The sequence below is a fragment of the Eptatretus burgeri genome, chromosome 7 (genome assembly GCF_056783735.1).
Source record: "Eptatretus burgeri isolate ZD-2024b chromosome 7, Ebu_testis_v1, whole genome shotgun sequence".
NCBI lineage: Eukaryota > Metazoa > Chordata > Myxini > Myxiniformes > Myxinidae > Eptatretus > Eptatretus burgeri.
This window is the reverse complement of record NC_140967.1, coordinates 39,491,953-39,516,441: the sequence shown is the minus strand read 5'-3', so window position 1 is coordinate 39,516,441 and position 24,489 is coordinate 39,491,953. Positions and strand designations below refer to the sequence as shown.

Here is a 24,489-nt window from a genome sequence, read left to right as displayed (position 1 = left end):
CTCATACCATGGTTTGCTAGGTCATTCCCAGGGGTATAGTGATGCTTTTGCCAGTGCGTTCCCTGTGCTAGGGCAGGGAGAGCAGTGTTGAATGTGGTGCTCGATATCAGTCCCTAGATTCAGCCACCATACATGGTTTCTAGCCAGTGACTTCATCTTTATTATTCCAGTGACACTCATGGAATTCCTCCATTACCCTGAAATGAAGATGTTGCGGTATCAATATGCAGCAACCCCTCCATATGCATCCACTGTCCACACCGAGGTCATTCCGACATGCCTTGTAGGGAACATCGGCAGGGTTGCCATCTGATAGCATGATTGCTACCCTAGGTGTCCAGTTTGGAGAACTCTGAAAGGGACTCGATCACATCTAGTGTAGGTGAAGATCCAGTCAGCATCGACAGGACCATGCTCCAGATGATCCACTTATGGGTGGTCATGCTGACAGGCAGTGGTGGGTTGATGGCTGACTCCGGCAATTGCAGATGACTCATGGCATCCATGTTGGCATTTGCAGAACCAGGTTTATACTGAATGCCATCATCGTAAACATCGAGCAGTAGCGACCATCACATCATCCTAAGTGGTAGCATGTTGGATGTTTCCTTGGTCGGACAGAACAGGCTAATCAATGGTTTGTGATTGGTATAGATCCTAAAGTAGAATCCAAAGAGATATTGGTTGAACTTTTTGACTCCCAAAAGGACTCTCACACCCTCCCTGTATAACTGGCTATAGTTATTTTCTCCAGTAGATAAACTCCTGCAGGCAAACAGGACTGTTTATTTTTTCTGAACAATCAGGCCTAACATGAGAGCACTGTGCCCACGCTGTACCTGTGAGCATCACACAGAAGTACAATGTCCTTGTAAGGATCATGGTGAGTGAGGATGTTAAATTATTGGAGCAGGTCCTTAGATTTCTGGAAAACAGCGAGTGGTATAGTAAGTACTCCAGTTCCATGGCATTCCTTTCTTCAGCGTGTTATAGAGAGGATCCAAAATGTTCGATATGTTTGGGATGTAGCTGCTGTAATATTGCAACGTGCTGAGATAAGCCTTCAGTTCCGTAACCTCTCTGGAAGCTGATGCATTCTTGATAGCTCTGATTTTAATGCTCGGGTGGATGTGGACCCTGAGCGGCAAATCTATGGTGTCATTAATTCACATTTGTTGAGACATCGTTGGAGACCAGAGTCCGATAGCTTGTTCAAGACTCCATCTCGGTTGTTTAGATGCTCGGCTTCTGTAGAACCAGCAACGAGGATCTCATCCTGATAAACTGCTTCTTGCTGTTCTGCAGTGAACAAACTGTCCATATAACGCTGATATATTTCTGGGATGGACTTTACCCCAAAACTCAATCTGTGCTTGACGTACAAACTAATTGGCAGGTACTTCTCTGAATCTTCCTTGATGAGTTGAATATGTGCTGACTCGAGGTAGAGTTTGCTGAAACTTTGGCCTCCAATCAACTCGGTGTGCATGTCATCAATCCGTTGGTTGGATCGTTGACTGGTGCTTGGCATTTGTTGACTGTCGTCTTGTAATTGTGACAACGATGAATACACTGATCAGCTTTGACTGGTTGCAGCTCAATTTGAGTATTGAACTTGTTCAATGATCACAAGTTGTTGACGTTTGCATAGAGCAAAAGAGATGAGTTGAGCCATGTAGATGATTGGTTTCACATCTTTGTTGAAGTTAAGTTTAGTGGAATAGCCCCCAGAGTACCTCGTTCATCATTGAACATACCGTACCTTCAATGATGAGCTAAGTACTAAAGATGAAGCTATCTGGCCAGGATTTCTTCAAGTGGTTCTGATGCATTGGCTGCATGAATTTGACAAATCTGCTTCCAGTTCAGTTGAATTACCCCCAACTAGTTTCCATAAAGTAATAATGGTCTGTCACTGGGAATGACGATGAGGAGTAGGTTTAACTTCAGATCGCTGCAAGACACAATAACATCACAAGTTCCACAGGGTTTGATGTGCTCACCTGTGAAGGTAGAGATCATAGAGGATGTCTGGAGCCGTTCGGGTCAGTGAAGCTAACTCCATATCAAGTGAAACAGCTGCACCGACATGGACCTCTATTTCCAAGCATTGACCATAGATATTAATGAGAACTTGCAGAAGTTCAGATCTGCTATTGGAGTTGACGTGAAATATATCGTACACCTCAGCGGGGTCACCAGAAGCAAAGCGTACTTGTCAGCATGCGACTGAACTGATGAGATGCGTCCTCATTCTGCCTGCTTTCTCCTTGTGTTTTCAGGAGAGACAAGCTGGAGCAATATTGCCACTCTTGTGATAAGCTAGATGTGTGGCTCATCTGATGATGAGCATGTCATGCAACATGTCTTCAAGTGTGTCTCCAAACTCACAGAAGTGTGAGGGTTTCTTGAGCTCAGCAATAAATTCAGAAATTGACTGCCCTGTCGCCTGACAGCTCATATAGAAATTGAAACATTGTGCAATAACCGATGGTTTGGGTTGCAGTGATCACTTTGTGTTGTCATGAGTTCTGAATATCTTCGTTCCCAAATGCGCCTGGGAAAAATGAGTGAGTTGCATCCAACTCCTACAAGGATTCAACGTGGTGCTCCAAAAGTTCACAAGTACCTTCGTAATGTACACGTCTTCCAATGTAACGACTCTGTCAGAAGTCCACTTCAATCCCCTTATTGAGTGATTAGCAGAAGGACAAATTTATTTGTCCTTGATATGAACAGGAATCCCAATACTGTAAGCCTGGACAGACTTAATATTACTTACACCAAAAGTGATGCAGAGATATCACAACTTTTTCCTCCAGAAATACAACCATCAGAGCATACATACTTCAACCTCACCCATCTGTACATTAACTTCACCTCTGATTTCTGTACCTGAAGTGAGGATTGCCTCAAAATTGGCAGGCATAGCCATTGGCCCAAAAGGCTTCTGCAAGTTTTGGATGAAGGCTGATGCACTACTTCTATATGAGGAAGTTATTAATTTTTCATTGCACTGCTCGGCTCTACATTCATTTTCGATCTTTGATATTCGATGATCGATCTAGGGGGGGAAGGGGTGGGGGGAGCAGCTTGATGTAGCGATTCCTTGTATATAGTTATTCAGAATGTGGCCTTCTACCTTTCAAACAGCTGCAAGTGTGAAACAATCATAACAAGAATTCTATGATTTTTTTAAATTCAACCACGTATGTTAGGGTTGTTTACCATTAATGTGCTCAAGTTTGAAGCACACGTGATCTTTGATGAGGAATGAGCGCTGAGCCATGGACGTTCTGTCTCTGAGAGCAAGTGACGGAGGAGATGAGCGAGCACTGTAATGGTATTACATGAGTCTGCCGTTTTTACTATGTGTTCATTGGACCGGAAGTGCTGGCATGTGGTTTTGGACTGCCTGACCCCACATTCCAATATACACTTTATAGTGGCCTATGTTGGCCTCAAAACGGATGTCAAGGCCAACGTGTGGTAGATTAAAACCTTGTGCAGATTCTGAAGTACTGACACCAACATTTGGGGTCTCTAGGCATTTGGGCAACCAAGGAGGAGAGGGTCAGGGGGCTTGGCTCCAGGGCTGATTTAACCACTGAGCAAACGAGGCGGTCGCTTGGAGCGGAAAAATATGGGGACGGCGACAAAATTAATGAAAAACAAATGTATTCATGAAATTACACATAAGTAAACAAGCAGACTGTTTGTGTTTTTCCTTTAATTCCTGAACTCCAGCTCCACAAGCCAGGTAACCTCCTAGGGGATGACAGAAGTACGCCGCGTGATTGTGTATTGAAGCAATAACCGCGAACTCCGCCTGAAAAATGGCTGGTAATGGTGGATGCCACTGCGACACCTTTAGCTCCACAGACACCACCTGAGCTGCGACATATTTAGCAAACCCAGCACCGACCTCAAACAGGCATTGTGTGGGGATCAGGTTAAAGGTTCTTTCTCTGCTTTGTCTCATCATTGTCCCCTTCCCTCATCTAACCCCACGTCCTCTGGTGCATTAAGCTGATGGAGATATCATGCGTGTAAGGGAGTGGTATCATTGTATTGTTGAATTACTGGACTTGCTGAGCAGTTGGAAATACCGGCACACGTTGAACCAGATCCGGTCAGTTTTAGGAGAAACTGAAAGCAGTTCAGCGAAGAAGGAAACAATGAGCCTATTCAGAACCCCAAGGAAAAATTCAAAGTGAAGTTTTTCTTTTTCAATCCTCGACAAAGCAATAAAATCGGTTGAAGAACGATTCACACAAATGTTTTTTTTTTTTGTATACATTGTCGAGGCTCGTATGAGAGCTAACACACAATGCACAGCAAGACCAGCAACCTGCCTGTGGTGAGAGATTGAGAGGCCCAAGGACTCAGCCTCATCGCAGGAGATGCCAATGATAATAAATGCCTGAGTTTCCACAGCGTGAAGCCGAGAAAGGTGAGAGGCAGGAGCACCAGCCCAGGGTGGAGATAAATACTCCATCAGGCTGCGGCCAAAAGCTTTGTAAGTGGTCAGGAGCTCAGGTGTACCAAGGAAGGACTTTGCATGATGGAGGACGCCCAGTCACTAACTCGCTTTGGAGGCCAGGTTGGAAATGTGGCTTTCCCAGGAAAGATCATGGCAGATAGTGAGACCCAGAAGCTTGAAAGAAAGGACTTCTTCCAGAGGATTGTTGAAAAAGTAGATGGGGGGGGGGTCTAAACGGTCCTTTTGGAAAGACATGGCGAGAGTGTGAGATTTGTCAGGATTGAAGGGCATGTTCCACGTGTTGGACCAGTTTGTGATTTTCTGCAGATCTGCAGAGAGCGAAGAAGCCGCTGCTTGCCGATCTGAGGGATGACAGATGATACGGCAGAGGGTGGAGTCATCAGCAAAGAGATAAAGAGGATTTTCCAGAGAGTCGGAGAGATCGTTGATGAAAACCAGAAAAAGAACAGGGCCCAGAATGCTACCTTGAGTAACTCCAGCTTGGACAGGAAGAGGGGAAGATAGAACTCCATTTAGGGCCACAGCTTGGCCGCGACAGGAGAGGAAGTCTGCGAGCCATCAGTGGAGATGGCCTTGGATACCATAGATGCATCAAATGAGTCCTGTGTTTGGCTTCCTTTCTGATGTTCACAATTTACAGAATAGAACATCAAAGGAAATGATGGAACATTGCTGGAGCTATCGCAAATTTTACAACATGGGGACTCCAATTAGATAGTTACGCGTTCGATTTGTTCAGTGAATTGTGAGCCGTTGCAAGATGAGTTCCAAAGTGGGTATGACCACATCAGAGCCTCAAAGGTACAAGGGCTCTAAGGGTCAACACACTTCCTGCTTAGGGTGACATCACTTCCTGCTTTTGCATGTGCACCTTTCAGGCAGCCATGTTTGTTTTGTCCTGAGTCTCTGATCTTTATTTTTGGGCTCTAAAGACTTCATTATCAGATACCTCTTTGAAAATTTTTCTCCTTATTGTTTGTTTTTAAACTTGTAGGCAATAGCCAATCATTCTTTTTCTACTTGTAGAGTGGGGTTTGTTCCCAAATGCCTGTGCTAACTGTTAACTGGGTGACTGGTATACCATCATATGGAAGAGCGGCACATGGTCATTGTGCTTTGATCATCTCCTCGCTGATTAACTCCTTGGTGTTGTCAACGTTTGCCTCACATCGGATCAATTATATTTAATAGGTTTAAAGTTGGGGGGCCCAGTGGAATTATTTTTTTTAGATACCATTCACCAACATGACTTTTGTGTTCTGCAGTATTTATCTATGAATTTTAACTTTCTTTCTTGATTATTGTATTAACTTGATATTTTGCCTGGGATTAAAGATGAACTAATGACAATGAGTTAACCCACAAGAGAGTGTGGATTTACACTGAAATTGTATTCACCTTCCTTTGCTTTGATTTGTAATCGTGGACCATTTAATGTGAGCAACCTTTTTGAACATTCGCATTTTTATTTTTTTTTATTTTTTTGTGATTGTTTAATAAAATGGTTTATATTGATATGAAATGTTGAATGTGCATACATTTGTAAATTGTCATACAATTCAGTGGAAACTGTGAAGTGATAACAAAAATGAACTGGGGGGAAAAAAAAATTTTGAACTTTGCAACAATAATGTCACGGATAATGTCCCCAACACAGAAATTGCTCTCCACACCTCTGTGTCTGTGGCCAGTGGAAAGCAAAGCTTACCCAAGCTAAAGTTGATCAAAACAGACTTGTGGTTACGGCTCCAAGGGTTTAAAGAATGAACCTTCAATATAACGGTATTATAAATATATGTGGAAAAATTACAAACCCAGCCTGGGAATCAAACCCAGGTCCTCTGGAAAGCCATACCAGTGCTCTGCCATCTGAGCTATCTGGGTGACCCACTGACTGAGCAACACAATTCTTCTACATATACAGGTGCCGCTCTCTTTCCTCCACTGCTTCCATGGCACTCACTGCCAACCATAGGAGCACTGATTGGCTGAAGTATGGGAGAAAATCGTCTGACTGGATTAGCACAACTGTCACTGCATCGCAGTAGAGGCATCCAAATGGAGACTGTGATTGATACTGTTGCAATCTCACCCCCAGTGGCAACCTTAGTCATTTGGGGGCCACATGCAAAACGCAACAGTGGCTTCGTGGGGGCCCTGTGAGCCCTGTCAATCTGTCATACTAAAATACACAATATGGCGTCTGTCCGTCTCACGTCGATGTATTCGGTCGTTACTTTTGCAATCTCAACCAAACAAACATGCCAAAGGGAGTGCAGGTCAACAGGCAAAGGTTGGAGTGACTTCAAGAAGTTCCGAAGATGGAGCGACACAAAAGTATCTTTGTAAATGTGTGCCGTGTAGTGCCGGTGGTGGGAGAAGGTATTACAAGTGATGCTTCAGAGCCCTTAATTGCATCATGAGTAATAAGAGGACTCTGCATTATTTTCACACTCGCTTAACCTATGCTGCTTTAGACGTGACTGCAAAAAAATCTGGAAGAATTCCCACATTTTATTGCTTCTTTCCACCTTGGAAAAAAATGCCATGTTAAAGTGTATACATAGCAGCTTGAGCATCATCCCATCTTATCGTGCAAATTTTACAAGTCCGCTTCAAATGACAAATGTAATAACAACTAGAAGGGCACTCGGTAGAGCGCATATCTCCGCCATGCAATGCCTGATCCATGAGAACATATTAGGCACAATACATTTTTGAACTAGAAGGGCACTCGGTAGAGCACATACCTCCACCAGGAAATGCCTCATCCACGAGAACATATCGGGCACAATACATTTTTGAAATATCATTCTATATATTGTTTTTGGCCCTATCTCTCAAAGGTGAAGAATCACGTTAAAAATTAAATAATTGTCGTATCCAGATCCGGATTGGGGTCTTCACCAAAATCGAATAAATTATTCCTTGTCACACACCCAACATGTCCACCAAGTTTCATCCAAATCCGTCCACAACTTTTTGAGATATCGTGCTATGTATCGTTTTTGACCCGAACTCTCAATTGTGAAAAATCCCTTTAAAATTTCAAGTAGGCAGATCCAGATCTTCACCAAAATCGAATCAGTTCATCCTTATCATACACCCAACCTGCTCATCAAATTTCATCCAGATCCGTCTACAATTTTTGAGATATCCTGCACACAAACAGACAAACAGACAAACAAGAAAGAGGCGTCGTGCAGAGCACGATACTTACAAAATCCACCCCCCCCCCTTCTAAACGTTGCCACGGATACATCAAATTGTCCATTTCATCTTATATATTATTTCCGAGTTTGTGGTTTCGTGTCGCGTTATCTTCGACTTTGTTCTGCACTCAAGTAACGTGATATTCAGCTTACATTATCTCAAAGACCATATGAGGTGCATGGTACAAAAAAGTAAATAAAATGGTTCTGAAACAGTGAAATCGTATTCCACTTACTGCATTAAAGTAAAATTACTACTGATACTCTGCATCAGTTCCTTTCTCAAACACACCCACCCCAACATGTCACGCAGAGCACGGGTTATGCTAGTTAAGTTTAAAATTGACAATCTTAATCAAAGCTTAGGTCAATCAGAAGAAAATTGATTATTTTTCAGATTGAAATTGATTCTAGAAGTATGACCTTGAGTTGACCTTTGACCTTTTGACCTCAAAAATAGTTAGTTTCCAAATTGTGTCATGCACTCTGCTATTACTTCTTAATTTTCAGGTTAATCGGATGAAAATTGACGATTTTTCAGATGAAATTAGATGATTTTTGAAGTTTGACCTTGAGTTGACCATTAATATTTTGACCTCAAAAATAGTTGTTTTCCCAATTCAGTGATGGACTATGCAATTGCTGTTTAATTTTCATGTTAATAGGAAGTAAATTGATGATTTTCAATTGAAAAATTGATAATTGTACATATTTTCCCTTGAGTTACCCTTTGACCTTTTGATCTCAAATAGTTGGGTTCCCAATTCAGTGACACAAAATGCAAATCCTGTTCAAATTTCATGTCAATTTTATGAAAAATGACGATTTTCGAAACTTGACCTCAAAATGAACTTTGATCTCAAAATCAATTGGCTTCTCACTTGAGACTACCTCTACAACTTGATAAAGTTTCATGACAATTGATTTAGAATTGTGACCTGTCGGTGATTGACAAACAGAAAAACAAACAAACAAGCAGTCATAGACTGGTACTTCCGAAATCGTTAACTTGACCTCTGACCTTGTCTAATAAAAGCTGTCTCTAGAGAAGGTAGCGACGCAAACCAGAAGTTTCTACGATGATTCTGTACCAAACCATCAAAAATCGAATGTTTGACCTCACTGTGACCTTGACCTTTGACCGATTTTGACAAAAATTTAATCAGCGCTAGCCATCACCCTCCTGGATCACGTGGTGTAATTTCACATTGGTAACTTCTTCCCTTCTCGAGTTATCGTGCCTACAAACAAATGTACAAACAAACAAACACACAAACAGAGGACAGAGGTCATCAATATACTTACGAAATCTAAAGAAAAAGACGTCGTGCAGATCACGATCTTCGATTTTGCAAGTCATAAAAAAAGACAGAACTAGAAGGGCACTCGGTAGAGCACATATACATCCACCATGTAATGCCTGATCCAGGAGAACATATCAGGCCCAATACATTTTTGAAATATCATGCAATACAGGACTATATAATTCTTTGCTCTATCTCTCAATGATGAAGAATCACTTATAAAAATCCCGTAATGGGATCCGGATCTGGTTCTTCACCAAAATCAAATAAATTATTCCTTGTCACACACCCAACGTGTCCCCCAAGTTTCATCTGAATCCGTCCACAACTTTTTGAGATATCGTGCTATATATCGTTTTTGGTCCCATCTCTCAATGGTGAAGAATCACATAAAGAATTAAATAACTATTGTATGCAGATTCAGATTCAGATCTTCACCAAAATCAAATCAATTTGTCCTTGTCACACACCCAACCTGTCCACTCAGTTTCATCCGAATCTGTCTGCAAGTTTTTGAGATAGCCTGCTATATATCGGTTTAGCCCTTTCTCTCAATGGTGAAGAATCAATTTTTTAAATTCTAGTATCCGGATCCGGATCTGGATCTTCACCAAAATCTAATCAGTTCGTCCTTGTCACACACCGAACCTGCCGACCAAATTTCATTCAGATCCATCCACAACTTTTTGAGATATCCTTCACACAAACAGAGAAATGAAAAATCACAGAGTGACAACTTGGTGAAACGAATAGCACTCTGTGGAGCACATATCTCCACCAGGTTGAACAGTTTGTATTTTGTATCCCACTGATAGGTCGGATCTGAATCCAGACCCGAACAAAATTCGAATGGGCTTGTTCTTGTCACCGAACCAACTCATCCACCTCGTTTTGTCATAACTCGTCCACAACTTTTTGAGGTATCAAGCTATCCATAGCTTTGGGCCCATCTCTCAATGGTGAAGAATCACTTTTCTTTCATATCCTCAAAACAATTCTCAGATCCGGATCCGGATTCGGATCTTCACCAAAATTAAGCATTGCTGCCCTTGGCCAGTCACCGACACACAAAATTTTTCGAACGATTACCTGAAAACTGTGGCCAAAAACCATGTGACAAACAAATAAAACAAACAGAAAAACAGACAAACGCTACCGACCAACATACTTGGCAAAAAAAATTTTCCACCAAGTAACAAACAGACAAACAAACAAACCGACATGGGAGAAAACATAACCTCCTTCCACCTTTGAATAATAGGTAATAATGGTAATTATTAAATAATACGTAATAATAGCCGAGGTAATAATGACAATTGCAAAATAATAATATTCACATTATTGAAAAATATTAATATTAACAATAATAAGCATGCAATAATTTAAATTAATAAAAAGGATAATAATAGGAGCATGACCTGGACTGGTGGACATCTACGATTTTAAGGGCCGAGGGTGTTTTGGCCTACTTGCGGTATTCTACGTCCTATATAGCATGAATCACGCTAGATCCTCCACTCATTTGGCCAAATTTAATCCTCCTGGGTGTCGGGAGGAGGTGATAAATGATGGGCAACTTGTCTGGTGAAGACCATGATGAGGGTCCATCATTGATTTTAATCGAGCTCGGAAGAGGAGCAGGCCTCTGCGGGAGAGTGGCATATATCATTTACATTTATATTGTATATCATATATCATATACATTATATGTCATCGACTTATATCATATACATTTAGAGGATCAAAGCACTTGTGTCGCTTATGGTAGGTAGGTAGGTGTGTAAGTGTGTATAAGGGGTAAATAGTAGAAGCAAGGAAATGTTCGTTTTTAAAGGAACCAGTGCATGAAGAGTGGTAGAGTGTAATGTGTGTGGGTGGGTGTGAGTAGGGTGAATATACTGATTCTGGCACACTTTTACCCATGTAAGTGAATGGGGGATTTTCAGCGATTCATATTTTTTTTCCCCGAAAAATAAACCCCCTTTTTATCCCAAGGTATATTTATTTGTCTCCCCTTTTAACCTAGGGGCACTCTTTTCAAATAACCAATGCAATAAGATAAAGATTTGTTCAAGTATTAAAGTAGTAATGTGATTTGTTAAAGGTGATTCTAAAGAAATATCTGAAATGTCTAAGCCTCGGGACACTCTTTTTCAAATAACCGATGCATATTGTTTAGCTCACTCATTGAACCTATAAAGATTTGTTCATTCTCAAATTCCTTCAATAGTTTAATTTTCTTTGCACAATAATCCCCATCTAAAATATTTAGAAATAAAACATTTGAATCTTTATATTTTTCAAGATACCCCTTTTGTGTCATTATGAAATGATAAACTTCTCTTAATGCTCTTGTCTGATGACCTCCTGAGCCTCAGATTATTTTTTGCATAAGCCACGCCCACTTTTCATAAGCTCCGCCCACTTTTCATAAGCCCCACTCACTTTTGCTAAGCCCCACCCACTTTTCATAAGGTATTTTCATAAGCCACGCCCACTTTTACTAAGCCCCGCCTACTCTTACATCATTTCCAGTTCATCTCTGACTCACAAAGAAATCACTAGAAAATTCTAGAATGTAATGGTTTTAAAAAATTTCCCAACGAAGGCTTGTCTGGGGTTGCCCAGGCAATTTTCAAACAATTCTCCATTTTAAACATTTTTTTTTTTACTTTCATTGAGAATGGAGTGCTGTGCTGACTTTGGAGTTCCTTGGAGTTCTACTACTTGTATGGAACTAAACCTTCAAGTTGATGAACTGGATTCAAACCTCTTATCTGTTGAGGTAAGATTTTATTTTCCTATTTACAGAGTTTGATTTAAGCATATAATCATTTAATAATTAAATCACTTAATTAATACATTATTATTTTCTCTCACAGGAAATTGCATCTAAAATACAAAATGAAAATACTGCTTTTGCCACAAATTGGGACGAAATTGTTGGTTTGGTTGAAGACCTTATGAGCGACCAAGACCCACAGAACCAGCTCGACCTTGATGGCCCAACCAAAGAGTTATACCTTGGAGACCAGAAAAATCCTGAAAAAGAGTTTTACAGCAATAGTACTCATTGCGGGTTATCAAGACAATACCCACTGAACAAGTTATACCTTGATGAGCCAGAATACAAGTTTTACCTTGAAGAGTCACAAATTTTGAAAAAAATCAGTAAATGAGTTCTGCCTTGATGGTTTAAATAACTACCTTGGAGACTTGGGAAAAGGGTTCTGCCAAGATGGTTCTAAATATGGAACCTACCTTGGAGACTCACAAATTTCAGACATTTTGAAAAATGGAGATTTTCTTGATGATCCACAATTATACTATGTGAGATCTATTCCTGAAACCCATAAAAATTGGAAAAATGGAGTTTTCCTTGATGATCCACAGTTATACTATGTGAGATCTATCACTGAAACCCATAAAAATTGGAAAAATGGAGTTTTCCTTGATGATCCACAGTTACTGTATACAATGTGAGATCTATCACCAAAACCCACAATATTTCTGGAAATTGTGGTTCTACCTTAGAGTCTTGGATAGATGGTTATATTTTTGGAGACTTGAAATGTGGGTTCTGGCTTGATAACTCACAATCTGATATGTACCTTGGAAACTCAACAGGAATGTGGTTATACCTTGGAGACTTGGAAAGTTGGGTTTATTTTGGAGACTTGAAATGTGGTTTCTATCACTCTTGGGGATCTAAGCCTATCGATGTAGTTCTTTGTTGGATGGTGCTTGATGAGAGCAATATCAAGAAAGTTCTGGAAAGAAGATGCAGGAAAGTTCTTACTCCCCATTTCTACTTCATCAAACCTGAAAGCCTTAAAAGACAGAAATGGAAGAAGAGAAAAAAAAATATATATATATATATATATATATATATATATATATATACATATATATATATATATATATATATATATATATATATATATATATAGTTGAAATACATATTGAAAAAAAAGACATTGTGTTGGGCGAGGGTTGGGTTGGGGTTGGAATTTTGAATGTGAGGGTTGGGGTGAGGGGTTGAGATTTTGAATGTGAGGGTTGGGGTGAGGGGTTGAGATTTTGAATGAGGGTTGGGGTGAGGGGTTGAGATTTTGAATGTGAGGGTTGGGGTTGAGATTTTGAATGTGAGGGTTGGGGACGGACGGACACACACACACACACACACACACACACACACACACACACACACACACACACACACACACACCAACAAACAAAAGTTAAGCCTTGACTATTCAGTTGAGGATCCTGTGTTTTGGGTTCACAGATCGAAGAACGTCCCCCTTGACACACATTATATATGGCAGATGCCACCTGTTATACACCTCGGACTTGGCCCTCGAGTGTCCACAAAGGTGTATAGTAGGAGGGAGTGAAGCGCCAACCCATTGCTCCCATGGGTATTATCTGCTTTGTTTTGTCTTTTGTAATTCCTGTGAATAAAATGAACCTAAAATCTCTTCCCCTTCTAAGTCATATATCTTATAAGTCCAAGGAATCGTATCTATTACATCAACAATTTTAAAAAGTTCGTTCGTCCATCATTTAATATAACCCTTTTCAAAATGAGATTTCCACCTATATATTCTTACGACATCACCAACTTTGAACTTAGGTTTTCTGACATTAATCTCTTTTTCATATTTTAATGTTGTAAATGTTTCTGATGGTTTCATATTCGTTGACTTGTGAATCGTGTCATTATACTTATCCACAATATCCTGAATAAAAGACGACCATTGTTGTGAACCGAGTTCTGTGAATTTTTTATTTTGTCTCTCTTTTAAGGTACGATTAAAACGTTCAACAACAATGGCCTTCCCTTCATTAAAGGTACTGTATAATGTAATACTGTTATTTTTTTAGAAAATTCAGAAATGTCTAGTTATAAAACTCTCTACCCTCATCAGTCCACAATTTTTTTAGGTTTTCCCTTACTTTTATTAAATATCTGTTGAAAGGCTAACATAAGAGTATTACCTTTTTTGTTTTTTAAAGGGACAACCCATGCATGTCGACTCCTCAAATCGATAACGGTTAAAGCATACTTGTACCCCTTATCATTATTGAGTTCAATCAAATCAGCGGACCAGATATAATAAACTTCCTTGGAATAAACCTTCCTTCTCTGAAACTTTGTGAATATTGGTTTATGTAATTCATCAGCTAATTGCTCTTCAATCTTAATGACATCGTTAGAGCCTATGTTTTTTGAATTTCCAAGTCCAAGTTTCAATTTAGCACTGATCATCTTCTTCACGATGAACCTATCAACTTTTTCTCTCAAGGTTGGATTTTGTATCAGAGACAAATTATACAACATTTCTCTATCGGCTTCATGCTTTTCTTCCAAAGTTTTGGTCCTCCCAGAATCAATATCGTGTCTCATGCACACTTCATCAACCCTATTGATGGGCTTACTCCATGATTTAGGATTGTCAGCCTCATCTAATCTTTTATCCAAGTTTGTGCCTGGACCACAGAAAGAATACCCTGGTAGATGTAATTCCCCTGGTATTCCAGTAGTTGTAAATTTACTTCCTGATAAAAAACTTTTGTATATCTTCTCCGAGTTTGTGTTTGAAGATAAATTGATTTTTTTTTAAACCACACACCGAACATATATCTTTTTGTATAATCCTGTTATGTTTACTTTTAAAATATGAAATATTTTTCGTGTTAGTTTTCTTTTTACATTTGAGACAATAACTCATTTATTTGTGAGAAAAATTCCTGCAGAGTGCGAAAACCTTTTTAGTTTCCAACATGCACATTTAAATCTAAATTTTTAAAACAAAGAATCCTTAGAAATGTCTTCACTCTCTCTCCTCCATTTATTTAAGAAAAAAATGAAAAACTTTAAAGTCAATATCTTGTCCTTGAAAATGATGACAATAGTCTTGTCGAAAATATTGCTAATAGACTTGTCAATTCTTTGTTTTCCTCCTTGGTTCGTTGAGATTTATTTATTTTCTGTAATACCTCCAATCTTTTTTTAATCTCACATTTCCATATTTTCATATTTATTTAGTCTCGCTCTTTCCTCCCTCTCCTCCCTCTCCTCCTTCTCTCTCTTCTCCCTCTCCTCCCTCTCCTTCTCCCTCTCCTTCTCCCTCTCCTCCTTCTCTCTCTTCTCTCTTTCCTCCTTCTCTCTCTTCTCCCTCTCCTCCTTCTCTCTTTCCTCCTCTTTCTTCTCCCTCTCCTCCTTCTCTTTCTTCTCCTTTTCCTCCTTTTCTCTCTCTCTTCAACTCCTTCCTCATCCCTTACTATCCTTGAATCAATTACACCCCATAGAATATCATACTTATATTCATCAGGATTTCTTGTTATTCCTGTATCCAAAATATTTTTTTACAACAGGAAACCAATAAAATTTATTTTGAATTTCTAAAAGAGCCTTACGTTTTCTCAAATTTATAATTTTTTCATTATTTATCATTCTAATTACATCCAAAATTGTCGGTTTATCAACATCAGCATAATGCCAATCTTTTATTGAAAATATCTCATTCTTGTGTAGTAGAACATGTTTATTAAAATACCGAATACACTTTTCTTGAAGGTATGCTTGGACACAGAAATGATAATTTTCTTGAAGCCTTCTTGCCGTCATTTATGTATTAGAAATATATGTTAGAATAATATCATGACAGGAAACACCTCCCCATCTTCCCATAGTTAAATCATTTTGTATTTCCTTACTTATTATATATAATCCTGTTTTTTTCTGTTTTCATGATATAAAGTAGGGCAAAACCGTTATTATATTTACCCTTATTAAATTCTTTTATTTGTTGTTTACTAATCGTGGCTCCACAAAACTCATTCTCTCTACCAAGTGGATAATATTCTTCCTTACGAGACTGATTTAATTGTTCCAGGTCTTCTAGGTCAATTTTAAATGACCAATTGTACCCTAAATCATTCATATCATACCCCATTGTTCTATTCTCATACAAATGATACGCCCTTCTTTATAAAAAAATATTTTATTTCGAACTGTGAATTCTGTATGATTTGGAGATAAAATCAACACTTCTGTATCTTTGGAATACATGGCCGTTTTATTTAAGGATATATCTATACATATATATATATATATATATATATATATATATATATATATATATATATATATATTGTGATAAATCACTTATTCTCACCAAGTCATTCGCGTCAATTGGGCTTGGATAATTTTTTAATTTATAAGCATTATTCGTATTAATATTTTTGGTTATACTATATTTCTGTCGTTCAGCCTGTGCCTTTGTGTTATAATTTGATAAATCAATATCCAGTTCTTGGGATACACAAAAGATAGAACCATCTTTACCAACATAAGACATTTATATTAGATTAAAAATAATGTCATAAAAAATTATTTTTGTTGAGTTCAAATAACACATATAGACATAATTGACCACAACAGTTGGAATTTAATTATTGGACTTGAAATGTTTGATAAACACCATTCTGTAAGAATTTTATGACTTCAACAGGTGGTGGAAGACCAAAACTATCAAAATAATATTTGTCTTGACTAATAAAAATACAAACCCAATGAGAACCATTCCCATTATTATATTCTAAGTTCATCATAATATTCTTTGTATATTTAGGCACGTTTGTTCATTCATCTCTCATACAAATAACATTATGAATTTTTAATTTCTTACAATATTTGACAAGTTGTAACTTTTATGTTGTATTCTTTCCAAATTCTTTAAACCACTCATCAATGCTCATTTATTTATTAGAAAGATACAATCCATTACCCCTTTTAGTTAATTTTACACCTGCTTGTACGATAGAAGAAAGCATATCTCCAACTAACAATCTCGCTTTATCAGGCAGACTTTCAAGTTTTTCAGCAAATTCTACAATTACACCACTTCCACTAATTTGTTTCTCCAACTCTTTGTTATGTCTTTCCAATTATTTTTGAGCCCGAAGTTGAGCCTTCCTTTTGTTGGCAGTTTTCACCGCTGTTGTAATACCACCCGTCAATGCTCCAGCCGCACTTAAACCAGCAAATAAAGGAATTAGAAATGGGAGAAATCCTCCACTCCTCTCTCTTATTGAATATTTTTTCAACATTGGTTTTGTCATTTTAATTTTAAGTGAGCCAGTATCGTTCAAGATTTTAACCTGTTCTCTTGTAAGCAAAACATCAATTCTTACTGATCCTTTTCTCTGAATTGTATTAACGTTAATCGTACAAGGCTTTTGATTTTGAACACAAGATGATAGTTTATGAAGATTGATTTGATCAACATATACCCCAGTTGGTACTTTGCCACTCATTTATTTAACAAAAAATTATGTGAGACTAATCATAACACCATTATCTGTATTAATCTATAATTCTGTTTCTTCCAAAAGCAAACAATATGAATCAACTTCTTCACTCTCTCCTCTTTCAATGTATAGGGAAGTATCCACTCGATTCGACTTTATAGTTTCCTTTTGAGCACTCAGATCAAACGCAAAGATTGCATACAAACTTTTAAATGCTGTCGTATCTAAAATAGGTTCTTTATTTCCATTACTTTCACACACCTTTTGGTAAGACTTGTATGCTTCAGCATAATCATTTTTTCCCAATTAATTTCCAATCTATCTCGTGGATAAAATGTTCCATCGAGAGAAACACGAAGTTGTTTCACCTTGGCATTATCACTCAATGCATTATTCTTATCAGTAGCAGTATCGCCATCTGGTTTTTAAAAAATGATCCACAGATATCATGGCTTTCCTTCCAGAACACCCAAATTCCACGTGCAAGTGGTTTGGTTTAGTTTAACATGTTGACATCTTCTTTTGAGGTATGATACACTGAGTGGTTTCTTTGAGTTAAGTCTTCCATTCAACATCTCTTGTGTTTTAAGATTAGGAGTATATTCACTAAGATACCAAACTCATTTCATCAATTACAAATTTATTCTGATCACCAAAAGCACTACCAACACCAAAAAGTAATCTATTTTCATTATCATTCTTTTGCAGTTGAAATCTAATTTTAAGACCATACAGAATTTTATCATGATCACAAAATCCAAATATACCTTTAAGAGGAACTACCACAGTAAAACTATTAACTGCTTTTGTATCATCATTATACGTTCCTTTCCTTTGAATATATCCAGGGTCTGTGGTTGTTCCCGTTGACATATCAGGAATAAAACCTTCGACAGACCCCTTTCTCATTCTATCTCTGAATGAATATAGTGTAAATTTCATCATTTCAGGTACAGCAGGGACATAATCAACCACTTCAACTTCTTGTGTTCAATGTTCAAACGAACACTATCAAACATTTTCCAGAAGAAATCATTTACGAGTGTGGCGTTTGTGTTGTTCCCAGCCTTAGTGAATGTAAATTTACACAACAAGAAACTTTCAGATAGATTCAAATAAGTTTGTTGATTATTTATTTCAAAACTTTTGTACCATTTGCATTCCAGTCTGTTCCAGTTATTGCATTTACCTTGAAGTAATCTTCTTTTTTAGTGGAGTTTGAGATGACAATGGTATCATCCAAATCATAGATACTATCAATTGCTTCCATACTTGTATTTATTTAGGAAAAAAGATGTTAAAACTTTTGAAACCCTGACCCAAGTATTTGAATTATTTTATATCGTTCTTGGGGAGACAACTGAGTTTTGTCTTTCTTAATTTCTTTTATTGCTTGTAATTTATGAGATTCCTTTTGGGCATCTTTTATGCTCTTTACAGCACCTGCTACATTTCCCACAGCAGAAGCAGTTGAACCAATTAGGTCTTTATGTTTAAGAATAGTTGAACCGATACCCATTAGAGTATGAATTATCCCATCTCCTCTAAATTGATGTCTGACACCCCTTTGTCTCTTAGGTTTATAGTATCCTCTACCAAGATACATACCTTCACCCTTCTAGTATGGGGAAAGGAACATCCCATCCCCTGTAATTATTTTATATTTTCCCAACTCATGTTTCCTCACAATCATCGTATTTATTTATTGGAAAACTTCACGTCGGTGAATTCTGATGGATATAACTTCTCCATTAAAAGAAATCATACGATTATCTTGGTTGGTTATCCTAAAATTTACGCTGTGTATGTTTTTTCCTGACACAGGGAGATAAACCAAATTTTTGGGTTCCATATTGAATTTATAACCAATTGGGGTTGAGTATGCGCTGAATGAAAATATTGTATTTGTTTTTATTCCATCATTATAAGCACCATCAATCAAATCACAGTAAATTAATACCGAATTTATTCCTGAGGATATTTGAATGACATTATCACTGTAAAATGTCCCATTAGTTTCAATCTTTTTTGAGGAGAAACCCAAGAACTCTCAAAATGAATTATCAATTGTGAAATCAACCTTGTAGTTATTTTTAAGTTTAATCGTTGATTTTGAAGTATGTTTTTGAATATCTATAACAATATTTTTTGGTTCATCACCCTGTTCTTTCATGAGACGAACGATTTAGGATGATATTTGAGAAATCTCATATGCTCCGGGTGAGACTGTTATCATTTTGTATCCACTTCCCGGATTATAACTAAACTTGTCATTTTTCTCAGTTATATTAAATATGGTATTATAAGTTTCCATGGACAATAAAGATGCCTCATATTCTTTTGTTGGGTCAAGTTGTAGTGGGTATGGGAATGACGATATGTGGTCGCTTGTTGTGAAATTAAAACTCAGGATTGTGCTTTTCATCTTATTTAATATGAGATAAAATGTCTTTATATTGATATTTATTAATTATTTTCATGTTCATCAACTGATCTAGAATGGCTGATGCTTCATTAAAACAACTGTTATTTCCAGCATTCTTACTACCTAACAACAATAGCAGTCTATTTTCTAATTGTGATGGGTCATTTGGAAGAAAACTAACACCTGAACCAACGATACTTATAGCCTGAATAATGTGTTTCTCCTTCACATTCTTGCTACGTTTACCAGAAAGACTAACCCTATAATTAACAGAGTTCAGCAGATCATTATATACTCTATCATCATTATTTTTCATATCCAATAGTTTGTCAAAATACTTTGATTCATCTCTCACAGTTGAACCTTGTCTTCCATCTTTTGTGAGAAGAAACATTAATCTGGGGGTTAATTTAACAGGGGGTTGAGCAGAACTCAAGAACCTTAATTCATCATTAAATATCAATACCTTTTCTTGAACAAGATGAAATATTGCTGGTTGTTCTGTTGGAATGAGTCCTGCTTTGGTTTTTGATTCTGCTGAATATTCATTGTTTTGAAGAGCGTTCACAATATAATCAGGGGGTTGATTTTTCTCTTCCAGTTGTTGAAATAATCCCTCATCATCATATTCTAATTTTCCTATATGCTCTCATTCTTCCTCCATTATTTGACTGAAATATTTTATCATTTGAAGTTTTTAGGAGTATATTCTATTGTGGGAACTGTGGAAACATCTAAAATTTTTCCTTGGGAAGTTTTTAAAAGTGGTTTAAAAATTTTCTCTTGTTTTCTTTCAAATGCTTCTTCACCCGTTAGTTTCTGTCTGTGTTTCTTCTTTATGTCTTCCTGTTGTTTTACAACTTTTGAAACCAACTCTTAATATTCCTTAAATGTTCTTGCTCTTTCTTTCGCATCCATTTATTTATTGGAAAATATCATTTAATATCTCATCTTGTTTCACAACAATATATTTATATTTTTCAGTTGTGTGCTTCATGTAATCCCCAAATTCCTTTTTACTACATCATGTCGAACAATTATCTCTCCAAAAATTGTATATATCCATTGAATTTAACTTGAATAAAATAAAAGTATTAGCATTGTTTCTGATGGAACAACGAGGAAGTTGAAAGTACGATTGACTAAGATAAATACAATTACAAGAAGAATGTCTCCCTCTTGTGTAGTAGCTGTCCATTACCGTTTGGTTTCTCTCATTAACACAATCATAAAAGATAACGAGGTTCTTTTTTGATTTATCCAAATCTTGGGGAGACGGTATATCATCCGTATTATCACGAAGAATACAAGTTATCGGTTTTGATTTCTTTTTACATCTCTGTGTATCACAAAATAGTTGTATTATATCTTCAATGTTATAATCATTTAAGTTTTTTTGAAGTTTAAATAAACCGATTATATCTTCATTTTGAAGACCAGCATTAAAACCTTGTGAGAATAGTTGATACTATGGTTGAAAACTCGATTTTGTGAAAATTATTAAATTATCATAATCTAAAAAGTTGGGAGTGAGGAGCATCTTCAAAAGTAAGCAGGTTTTTCTGCATCTGTTTGAACCAACTATGAGATATCTTATTGAATTTGGGAGATTTTTATGGTTGTTAAATTTTATCATATTTTCCCAAATGGGTAAAAAATCATTCATTTATATATTTGGAAAACAGCTTATTTAATTTATTATTGGCTTTTTTTAGAAACTCTATATTTTATCCTAAGTTCAGGTTTAATTTCAAGATAATCCATTATTTTATTTATGCAATATCTTGATATTTCCTTGATATCAATATCAACAAATCTTGAAATATGTTGATATTTCCCTGAAAATCACATCCATGAATAATAAATAACAACAATCATTTGAACATTTCTCTAATACATTCAGTTTCTTCCCTTGTAAGGAAAGGTGTGTTATCACCCTCATACTTTATATTAATTTCTCTAATCAATCTTGTAAAGTAATTCATTTTTGTTGTAAATCTAAAATAATTATTTTCCTTTTTATATTTTTTATTATCATTAATTAGAAGATAATCACAGAATATACATTGTTTCTTGGCTTTTGACTCTGTGTTTAATCCCACTCTATCACATGCAGGACAATTCTCAAATTTGTCATATGGAGAATCAGGGAAGTCTCGCATATTTATAAACTAAAACTTTACTTAAACTAAAGTTCATCTTCAGAATCATCTATAAAAACTATCATAATCACTCTCATAATCTTCAAAATCTTCAGTTGATTATTGCCTCGTATTTAATTAGTAGAAACAACATTACCATTGATATCTATATTCTTTTTTTCATGACCAGATTCAACTACAACATTTTTATATTAAAGGTAATTTTAAAATGATCCTCAACTACTATTGTACGAAATGTCATTTCACCTGATGTATTAACATCCTTTATTTCATCAGGATTTACATCTTTAGGGTTGTTGAAAAAAAATACAAATTTCTCCTTGCATATTACAGCTGGTCTTATCTTTTCTTTCTAAAGCTTCATCCATCAGGTTTTTATTTTTTGATACTTTTTCTTGTTTCATTGCTTTTTCTAGTTTTGAATATATTACCAGAAGGAGAGGAGAAACTTTTGTTAGAGATACTTTAATTGATGTTCTTCCAGGTATACTAAAAGCCCTTCCACTGAAGGAAATTGAAGAACTCATCTTATCCACCATAAATGTTTTTATCCAATAGTTGTTATATTTATCTTTGTTCAATTTTACATCCTTGACATATTTCTCAGTATCTTTAACAAATGAAGAGATTGATTGAAACTTGTCCTTTGTGTCTTGAAACATTGTATTTATTAAGTGATAAAAGTTGGAGGATAAAATGGTTTTAAGCACAGATTCACCTATAAATTAAACGAAATTTTCATGAAGGAAATTTTAATTTAAGCACAGTTTTATTATATAAATATGGTTAATACAACGTACGGCGATGTTTGTAATCACGAATATAAACATTATGGAAAACACCTTCGAACCAACAAACACACATTTAATCTATTTCATCAAATATCTCCTCTTGAGTTGGAAAGAAAACATTGTGATATCTGCTCAAAGGATGCTTTGAAGAGTAGTTATAAAAATCACCTTCAATCACAAAAACACAAGAAAAATGAGTTTAAAGTAAAGGGAGACTATTATATTGAAAACACTGATGGGGCATTTAAAGGGCATATTAAAATAACGATTTTTCAATTTGGAGAACCCGGACCATTATCAATAGCTGAATCAATTGAAATAGTGAAACCTGATGTTGAAAAGGTTATTAAAAAGTCATTAAAAAATGAAAACTTTAAAGTTTTATATGGGAGTGAAAATGAATATGAAAAGACAAGATGAAGAACAAACTCCAGATATGAGAACAGATCTTCACTTTTATAACATCATTTCAAGATTTTTTGAATAGTGGGGTTTATGAAAAACTATCAAGAAAAGAGGAGGATGTTGATAATATTGTGGTAGGAAGTGGATTTAATATTTAAAAAATCATCTTTTTAGATATACACATTCGAAAATCAAACCATCTTAAAGCTTCTTCTTATATTGAATTACCAAAAGAAATAAAACAAAAGAAGGCAGTGGTTAATATTAAGAACAATGATAATAAATGTTTTCTCTGGTCTGTTCTTGCTCACTTAAATCCACCAAATTGTCATTCAGAAAGAGTAAAACAATATATGAAATATGAGAATACCTTGGACATTAAAGATTTTAAATTCCCAATCCCACTAACAGATATTCCTAAATTTGAGAAAAAGAATAATCTTTCTATTAATGTATATGGATTAACGGATACAAACAAAGTTCAAATATTAAAAATTTCAAACAACAATAAAAATGAAGAAACACACATTGATCTTTTATATTTTCGTGTTGGAAAGAATTCACATTATACAAACATCAATCATTTATCAAGATTAATCTCTTCTCAGGTATTCAGAACAGCAAACAAAATATGTCCTTGTAAGCGATGTCTTAATTCATTTCATACAAAAAACGATTAGAACAACATTCAAAATATTGCAGTAATCATAAATCAGCTGTAATTACAATGCCTAAACCTGGTGAAAAGATTTCTTTTGAAGATTATAATAAATCTATCATGCACCCATTTGTGATATACGCTGATTTTGAATGTATCCTAAAAAAGATAAATACTGCGTCTCCTAATCCAAAAGAATCATATACAAATAAATATCAAAAACATATTCCTTGTGGTTTCTGTTATTATATCAAATCATCTGTTTGAGAAAAGTATAATAAACTTGAACATTATAGGGGAAAAAAAGCTTCACAAGAGTTTGAAAAACGATTAGAAAAGGATTGGATGAGACTAACTAAATTAATGAAAGAAACAAATGAACTGATGAAATTAACTGAAGAAGAAAAATTAGAATTTAGAAAGAACAATATCTGTCATATTTGTGAGAAGGAAATTGAGGAGTCTAAAGTTCAGGATCATTGTCATCTTACTGGTAAAGATAGAGGTCCCGCTCATTCCTATTGTAATCTTTATTATAAATTTCCTTCTTTTATTCCAGTCTTTCTTCACAACAGCACCAACTATGATACACATCTATTTATAAATGAACTTTCAAAAACACCAGGGAATATTTATGCCATAACAAACACAAGTCAATAGTATATTTCATTTACAAAAATGATATTCACAAAACCTTTCACTCGTATTA

General features: G+C 36.2%; 1 long non-coding RNA gene across 2 annotated transcripts in view; it reads left to right on the top strand.

Moving 5' to 3' along the window:
• The window catches only part of LOC147023075 (uncharacterized), a 30,952-nt gene extending 18,082 nt beyond the window's left edge, over window positions 1-12,870 (top strand). For both annotated transcript variants that reach the window (XR_015060013.1, XR_015060014.1), the window contains 2 exons: window positions 11,703-11,805; window positions 11,903-12,870. This is a non-coding gene — a long non-coding RNA (uncharacterized LOC147023075). The remainder of the gene's footprint in view (window positions 1-11,702; window positions 11,806-11,902) is intronic.
• Window positions 12,871-24,489: the final 11,619 nt, after the last annotated feature.